Here is a 10,065-nt window from a genome sequence, read left to right on the forward strand (position 1 = left end):
ATCTGAAGGCTGATGTTGCATGTTTGCTTTTTTCATGTACTGAGAAGTACAAATCCCACTAGTTTTGTAGCCAGTGAACCTTTTGCTAGAGATTCTTATATCTTGAGTTTGGAATTTTGTGGTCCCTTGCAACAGTAAGAAGTGGCCTGGAATCTGCACTTATACAACGTAGCATGAAATAATAAAATAAAGCTTAATAACCAACATCCCAGGAAGTTACTATTCACGTATCACAATGCAGAACAGTATTTGACTGGTTGCTTCGGGGACTGCAAGTTTAAATTATGCTTAGGATATATTATATGCATATTTAACAAGGACACATGTCAATAAAATAAAAGCACATAAATATACAAACAACAATGGTAGACCTGCTAATCAGCACAATAGACCAAATAGGAAAAAAAGCAAGGATAACTAACAATAAATAGGCGCTACAAAACAGGCAACTTCTATTGGCAAATGCAACTGTTTTCCTATGACTATCACTCTCTTGGTATAGGACTTCTCTCCAGCCCTCCCTGGGCTTATGTCCTGGGGCTTTGAGCTTCTATGACGCATCAGACCTTGAATCCTGGGCTCCTATGTTACCATGGGTGGAGAGTAGACACCATAGAACTCTTCCCAGATCCATCATTAAGGATGGGGGCAGTGCAATCATCTCATTATTTCCCACCTGGCTACACTCCTGGACTTCCCTCGTAGACATCATCAGAAGTCTCATAATCCTGCTCAACAAAATCAACCCTGAAACTAACATCTTCTGGGTACCTCTTGACCCTAGGCCTCTTCCCTCCCTCTGATTTTCAAGGGAGAACAATGGGAAACTCCTTCCAGATCCATCATTTAAGGAGGGACCTCAGGGCAGTCATTTCATTATTTCTCACCTGCTGCTGATCTGGTCACATTATACCCCTCTTGCATTTCAGCTTTTTTATATGTGGTCTTACCCCATTAGGTTGTGAGTGCCTAGAGGGCAAGGACTCTCTTTTGCCTTTCTTTGTATCCTCAGGGTTTAGCACAGTACCTGACACAATTAGTGTTTACTGACTGATTGACTTACCAAGGCTAGAGCACTCAAGTCGGGCACTCCACTTCCTTCTAGAATTGAAAAGGACAAACAAAACAGATCAAAATCCCAAGGTCATTTTGGGGACAAGTCCTGGGGGGAGGGGGAAAGAGAAGGTAGTCCTTAGGCCCTTCTCTTTTCATGGTATGGTGTCACTCCGTAGAGTGAACCAATTCTTTTTTTCAGGCAGTAGATGCTTCAAGCAGCCCATGGAAAAAAGTTTCTGTGGCCAAAACAGAATGTCCAGACCTGTGCCCCTTCTGTCTCTCAGATGGAGGTCATTGGAATCTCCCATGTGGGTACCTCTGTCTTAGGTGATCTAGCCTTCCTTCACTCTTTCCCCATAATCATTTGACTTCTTAGGCAAATCAAATAATTTCTTTTCTTTCTCTCAAAACAGTATTGGTCTAGGAATTGTTTAGTTTTACATACCATATGTGAGAGATTCTTATTATCCTTTATGGAAACCTGTGGCTCAGCTATTGTATCTGTCTTTAGGGCAATTATTAGGTGTACTCTACCCAAGAACCTTTTGGAGACAATTAGAAGGTCATTAGCTCTGTCTAGACCTGGGGACCAGAGTTAGTTATGGTCTCAGAGCAACCACTAACCAGTCATGTGGATTTAGATAAGTGACTTTCCTACCCTCTAAAACAGAGAGATTGGTAGATTATGCTAAGTTCCCTGCCTGTTCTAGCATTCAATGTTTTTCACCATGAAGCAAAATCATACAATCAGGCAAAATCCTAAATAAATAGCACCTCAGTTCAATAAACTTCTGTTGTGTTAATTTTATCTTTTCAGTTATTTAGAGATGAATTATAGCATTCAGGTAGTATCCTTTCCAATGTACCAAATGGGGTCTTCCTATCTTGTGAGACCAAATAAAGCATTGGAACCTTATGTAAATCATTTCATTTCTCTGAGCCTCAGTTTCCCCATGTGCAAAACAAGCAGTTTGGACTAGACAGTCTCTAAGTCTCCTTTCAGCTCTGATGCATGTGGCTGACTATTTCCAGTAGTGTGCTAGAGCCACCTTATACCAGCTCATGAGAGCTAACTATTAAATTTTCAATGTAAGCATCCGCGACTCAGAAATCAGCAAACACCACCAATTAGGGCTTGATTTATTGGTTTGTTGATTGTCTAGACTTAGGAAAATGATGGAGAAGAATGTTAATAATGCAGATTAAACTTTAAAATGTGCTATGTAATTTTTTTGGGGGGTGAGGGAGAGCTAGTTGTTAAATGTTTACCAGCACACCATTGACTATTTCTATCATTTCAGGGAAACTGAACACCAGTCTCAGTTTTCGGGGTTCTGCAAATACAGAAAAGTGAACAGTTGTAATGACCTACACCACAGGGGAATTTCAGATGCACTGGGTTTTTACATAGTGGATTGTGGTTTCTTAGCATTAGTCTAGCTTTCTGTACTCAAAGAACTCTTTGAAATCACCTTTATTAGTCATTCTTCAGAGCAATTCATGGAGATGGGATAGGATCACTCACCCTGTTTCACAGATGAGGAAACAGAAACAGAAGCAGGTCATATGACTTGCACCAGGTTACAGCATTTTAGTACCAGAATTAGAAATAATTTCCAGTCTGTTGCTTAACCTCCTGAGCCATGAGGCTTCAAGTATCATTATTTGTATGAGATCAAGGTAGGCACATTTAAAGAGCTGACTAATCAGAAGAACCATTTGTGTTTAGGGCTTTCTCCTAAGAGATGCTCTTCAACTGATTAACCAGAATAGAGAAGCTTTGCCCCATCACCCCTGTTTAATGTTTCCCCATATATAATGTAAAAGAAAAATCAGTCTTCTGGGGGGAAACCACATGATCAGTAAGTTTTACTGTATTTTAGAAAATGTCTATGAATGTACTTCATTTCTATAACTCTAAGGTTTTGATTTTGAAGCTGGAGAGGGAAGAAAAGATTTCATCAACTGGAAGGCAGGAAAGAATTGGCTAACAGTAGAGGTTGTAATAAATATCCAACGAAATAATCTAGTGCAATGCAGAACTTTACATGTAGAATCAGAGAACGTGGGGTTTGAATGCTATGCTTATGCTGGTTCCTACCTATTTGACCTTTGGAATCACCTCTTTGAGCCACAGCTTCCATATCTTTAAAATGAAGGAGCTGGTCTCCTTGATCCATAACTCCGATTCAAAATCTAGCTATCTATCACTAGTCAAATCAAATCTCTCCAGTCTCTTGAAGTCTAGCATTGAACTGTTATTTATCTCTTATGTTGAACTATCATTTATCTCTTGTATTGCTTAACTTATCCTGTATGATAGTTTTTTCCTCCTGATCATAACTCATTAAGTATAGGGATCTTCTTATGCATATTGGGGCTCCCCAGAGTACCTTGTACTCAGTAGGCACTTGATAAATATTTTGTTAATGAATATTTGATTATTTGGTGCTCACCTTTAGATAAGGCCTCTGGAAAACAGTCCTAATATTGTCTACTTTAGAATGTCCTTGGCTCTTAGAAATGGAAATGAATGATTAGATCCAGAGTAGGTTAGATTTCCCTGGTTGGTTTTTAGCGCATTAATTTATCTATTTCACTTAAAAATTCAACTCACAATTGTGATTGATTTTCACAGGTTATGTTTCTCACCAGTTTTGATTCATGTGTTTTTTTAATGTTTTATGTCAAGTTTCTTTTAAAAGGACAGAATTTTGTTTCTATTTGTTTAAAGGATTTACCGATTTTCAGAAAGCTTAAAAAACATTGATAGGAAAAGCAGAGTGGATTGATAAAGGATTCTACTTGTATATGTGTATGAATGACACAATTACTCAAAGATGGTGAAAATGTTGGAAAGTATCAGTGGCTAAATTGGTAATCATTGAGGGAATGTTCTTAATTGAAGAGAACAGATATTTATCTTGAGCATTACCGCTACCAACATATTAGATTTCTGTTGCTAATAAATGGTTTTGAATTGCATTAAAAAAGTAAGGGTGCTGGCCAATAATCTCTAGGATTCTTTCTGTCCCATGCCTCTTTGGAAACACTGACATATAAAGTAGCATGGGATTAGCAAAGAAGATAGCATGCCTATTGATAGATCTGAATTTTTGGACGATATTGGGAAAACAACTGTCTATGATATAGTATTTTTAGATCCTTGGCATAAAGCTTTGACAAGATTAAAAAAAATCAGATGTTTTCAGTGACAGTTGAAGTGGAATAACTATTTATAGTACATATTCTATCATGAGGCTCAATTTGTGAATCCTTCAAACAAAATGTGACAGTCAACAGAGGCTTGTATTCATACTTTGTTTGTAATAAAAGAACTAGTTTTCATGACTACCCCTCCAACCCAAAGCATCCCACAAGCAAATCAAGGTTGAAAATACAAACATGCATCATTCCTTCATGCCTACTTTCCTTTGAAGGATGAATGAATTGCAATTCTATTAATAATGAGCTTACAATTTTCCTATGGAACATAATTTAGGAATAAAATTAACTCTAAAGATAGAAATTTTTAGATTTCTACCAATTTCTCTTCTAGATTCTCCCTTTTGTAATGATAAATACCACAGAGCTATAGAAGAAAGATAATCATCTCATTGTTTCCCCCTTTCTTTCACTCTTCCTGTTTTAGAAAGGAAAACATGCTTCACCCACTTTCCACCCTTGGCTCATGAGATTTTCCTGTCTCAGAAAACTTTCCTTCCTCTGTCTACTGGTCTGAAGCCTATCCAACTCAAATCACACATTCTCTGTGAATCTTCAGGCAGATATGAACTGTATTCATTATACATTGTGAGAGTACCTATTATCTGTACTACTGACTACATTTGATATTTATCATAAACATTGATGTGCTAGCCTTCTTATGATATTCTTACTTTTTTATATGCTTGTATCTTTTCTCTGAGAGGAAGTGTATAGTGCTGTAGATAGAGGGTCTCCACAAAATGATGAAGACCTGTTTACAAGTCTGACCTGTGATACATACTGACAGTGTGGCCCTGGGCAAGTCATTTAACTTCTTAATACTCTGGGCAAGGTTTTAAGACTATAGGCGACAGAAGAGGTGCCAACATTCGGTCATAGAGGAAGCTTCCTCACCAGGGATTTCCTTGTGCCAACAAAATCACTGATCTAGTCCCCTGTCTTTATGTGTCTTGTCTCTAAAACTAAATTTTAAGTGCCTTGAAGGCAGAGACTATATACACATACACAGGTACATATATGTAAATTTACATACATATGCACAAAAGTGTAGAAATAGATATATGTATACATATCTATACCTACATGCATATGCATGTACATATTACAAATGTGGATATACACATATGTATGTATTCCCCATAGTCTAGTATTTGGCATGTTCCTATACAAACAAATGATTTTTGGTTCATTAAGATTTGGAAAATACTCTTTTGTAGCTGGCAATCAACTCTATTATCCTTTTTGATACTTTCAATTCATCAGCTAGTCTGAACTGTACTAAGTTCCTAGCATATGTACAGTATTGTACACATTCAAAAATGTCTGAGTGGGTAAATATAATCTGTTGGAATGCTACTAAGAGAATTCCTGTATGCACAGAGATTTGTCCTTCCTTCTGCATTTATTCGGTCTTCTCTCCAGCCCAGAGTGGAATAGTTGGATGCAATTCTACTTTCTGTAGCCATCCATGCTTTAGAGTTGATCCTACAGCTTCTGTGTAAACCATAAATAAGTTAAATCTCAGCAAAGGAGAAGCCAATGAAATAATTATTAATTAAAAAATCTTTACTTTTATAGCTTTCTTTAAAAGCTAGATTATAGCTAGATAAAGGTATAATTCCAGATAAAAAAATGAAAAAGAAACCCACACTCAATCCTCTAGATGTTTTGTAATAGCTAGATGTTTGGGATTACATGATATTATTGTTTGATTTTTGTATTTCCATGTTGACATGTGATGCTATATTGGTACAATACTTTCTAATATTTATTGCTAGTTTAAATTGTCTAGATAGTATTGTCTTCAAGAAAAAATATAGAATTGCTAGATTTTTTGAGTACTTTCTCTATAAATTTCAATAATATTGCTTTGACTCAACTCCAATCCCTGGCATGCTTTAGTATAACAACCATGAAATAATCTATAAAAATCAATCCCTAGATAAGTGGATTTCAGTAATTTACATTTTTATCATTTCAACTTCCTTTTTTTTGAGAGTTGCTAGATTCAGAGGTTTCAGTCACATCATAATTGCCTATTAAAGTTTACAGTAATGATCTCAAAAGCTATGTTAATCAAAAATTTGAATCTAAATCAGGAAATTTCCAGTGCTAAGGTGAGATTTCCAAGTTGACTTTAGTGGACAGGTTCTAGGACAATTTATCTTTATTTTTGATAAGCATATACAAGTTTAGGTTGAAGGTATACCACATACAATTCCATCTTCTATTAGTCTCATTGGTAGAACAAGATCACCTAGTGGGAAGCATTGCCATCCATACCAAAGGAACTACTTCAACACATGGAAAGTGATGTAAGGATTTGATGCAATTCAGGCAAAAACATGCTTTGACCTAGTGGTGTGGAAATTAAGTAACTGAGGAACAGATTTTATTAAATAATAATTTTAGCTCTGTCCTTTGTTTATGAAGATTGTCTGAAAAAAAGATCTCTTTGTTGGTGAAGATTAGAGAAAAAAACAAATGACCCAGTCATTTGAACACTTTGTCAAATATTATTTATGATCTATAAGTCTTACAGAATACTCCCAGCCTTTATACCATATTATTTCCATTGTAATAAAATATTTGCACATATATGATGTATGATTTGTTTGCCTAATAGCCATAGGCCATCTCTGTAGCATCTTAGCCATTGGTTAACTGCCCAGCTCCATTATCCTGAATTGCCACTAGATGAGGTAATGAGTAGCTTTTAGCCTGAGGGTTACTTTTAAAGGTAAGTTTGTTAAAAGTCAATGAATGTGCCACTTAACATAACAACAAATTGTATGGGACTCTTTTGCATGTCTATAACTTTTTTCCTAGAAGATTTGTCAAAAATACTACAAGACCTATTTGGTCCTATTACTCAAATATTTTTTTTTTCAAATTAAGAATAATACAGATTGCAGAATTTTATATTCTTTTCACATCTTAGTCAGTCATGTGGCATGCTATAGAAAATGATTTACTACAGTTAAATTGTTCCTATTTCCTTCAAAGATGTATTTGGTGCACGCAGAAACAATTCAAAGCAGTGGATAGAGTGAACCTGGAGTTAGAGAGACCTGAGTTTAAATTCCAGCTTCAGATACTTATTAACTGTGTGACCCTAGTCAAGTCACTTAACCCTGTTTGCCTTGTTTTCCTCATCTGTAAAATGGTCTGGGGAAGGAAATCGCAAACCACTCCAGTATCTGCCAAGAAAACTCCAAATGGGGTCAGAAGTGTTGGACACAACTGAAATAACTAAATAACAAAGAAACAATTCTCATAAAGAAATTGTAGAAGATATAGGAACTTCATAAGTTTAAGGGGAGAGTGAGCCCCCAATTTGGTGGCGGGGGAATTGTTTCTATAACAATCATCTTTGCTACACTTGCATAGTAAATATCCTTTCTGAAAGTTTTTTCTGGGGACCATACCTGTCAATGCAAATGAAGGTTGGGAAAGTAGACAGGAAGCGGTGCTGCTCTACTCAAAAAGGTAACACTGTATAGTAGACTGACATCCAATCTTTGAGTGAGGAAGAACTGGGCTCAAGTACAACCTCTGCCATATACTGGCTATGGGACACTGGGCAAGTCACTTAATTTTGTACTAGCTCCCAGAAAAGTCTTTAAGGCTACAATTTGAAAAATAGTTGCTGATTTTCATTAGTAGAATTTATATTCCTTCACTTGATAAACTTACCATTTGGCAGAGGTTAAGTTATCATCTCTGAAAATATACGTGCATTTCTACATACACACAAACATGCCAAATATGTACCACATATATACATGTACACCATATACACGTCACATCTATGTGTAATGTATGTGTACATATGTATATAGACACATATGTATATATGTACATACATGCATATACAGAGTAATGTGGGAATCCATACACATATATGTATGCATATATACACATATGAACATGCATATAAATACATATGTGTATATACATGTATACATGTGCATATATATACATATATAAACATGCATCACATGTATATATGTAGTAATCATGTGTATGTGTGTGTCCAGTTCTAGTCTGTCTCCTGAGTTATAGTACCAAATCACCCTCTGACCACTGGACTTTTGGAACTAGATTTCCCATAGAAATCTCCAACTCAAAACGGAATTTATTATCTTTTCCTCCAAACTCTTTCAAACTTTCCAATTATTGTCCAGGGCACCATCATTCTTATAATTACCCAGACTCACAATCTTTGTTGTGAACTGAGCTTTGATATTAACTCCTAACACTCATTCATGCCATACATCAAATCACTTGCCAAATTTTGCCATTTCTGTCTCTACTTTATTTTTTTCATATGTCTCCATGTTTCTACTCTGTCGTATAGCCACCAGGCTAGTTCAGTTGGCCCTCATCTACTGCTATAAACCTTCTAATTGGTTTTTCTGTCACAAGTTTCTTCCCACTCCAATCAATTCTCAAACACAGCTGCTAGTGATTTTCCTAAAGCAGAGGTCTGATCATGCAGCATCCTACTCAATAAATTCTAATAAATCCATTATTACCTTAAAGATCAAACATAAACTCCTCTGTTTGCCACTTAAAGCTCTTTACAATGCAGAGCAATCAATTTGTCCAGTATTCTTATACATCATTCCCTTCCCTATAGAATCTGGCTAGATGCTATAGTCTAGCCATGCTGGCCTACTTGATGTTTCTCATACATTTTGCTTCATCTTCTCTCTCTTTGCCTTTTTAATGGCTATCCTCCACTCCTAGAATACCCTTCTTCCTCCATATCTCTGCCATTTAGAATACTTGGCTTCACTTCAAGACTTAGCATGGCCTAATAAGAGTCCTTTCCTGGTCCAAGTCAATGTTAGTTGATTGATTTAATGAAAATTATGTCCTTATTGGGGGTGTCTTAAAACAACAAAATCATAGATAATAAAAAAGTACATAGTAAATTTAATTTTTTAAAAAAAGATGTCACTTAGTTTTGGTCATGTCTTAGTGCCTTCTGTACTTCTTAGAAAATTTTCATGAGGTACAGGTGTGTTTCTACTTATTAATCTACAAACATTTGCTCTATTTCCAATACAGTTTTTGCTGTCTTCTCCAAAGTCTGCTTTTTATTTTTGTTACCTACTACCAAGGTGTATAGTGACTTAATTGTTTGATAGTCCTTGTTAAGTTGTCCATATTTTTTTTATTTTTCATTCTCTGAAAACAAACTATAGTGATGTTTATTACAGTGGGTTTTTTTGTTTTTTTGTTTTATTTTTATTTTTTGCACATGTGAGCATTTGAAGGCAGGGCAATTCAGTATCAAATGAAATAAAACATTTCATTACCTTTGGGAAGTTGATACAACCACACTGCAAAATCCTTTATTTTGCTTTTTTTAGGAAAAAAATCTATTTAACTATAACTTCTTTATGTCTTCTGTTTTCATTGATAGTGAGGAGGATGTGGTTTGATTCTTTGAGTAATTGTGTTTTTGGTCATTGGCCAAGAATCTCCTAAAAAGTGCCACTGGTTAATGAAAAATTTGCCTAAGAGTGACGTGATTTTTACCACCTTGTATTCTTTTTCCTTCTCTGTCACTATCAATATAGAGGTGCCCTGCTCTAACATGGGGACTATTGCACATTTTTGTCAAGTTTCATGGGACTCTGAGGCCAAAAATTCATAATTTAATGGGCAACCATTTCTTAATAAACCATTTCATTCTTAGCTAGTCTAGTCCTCATATGACAGATACAGTTGGTCACCATCATCAACATGATCATACACATAGTCTTTCCA

This window comes from Vombatus ursinus, unplaced genomic scaffold, assembly GCF_900497805.2.
Source record: "Vombatus ursinus unplaced genomic scaffold, bare-nosed wombat genome assembly UNPS02014791.1, whole genome shotgun sequence".
Lineage (NCBI taxonomy): Eukaryota > Metazoa > Chordata > Mammalia > Diprotodontia > Vombatidae > Vombatus > Vombatus ursinus.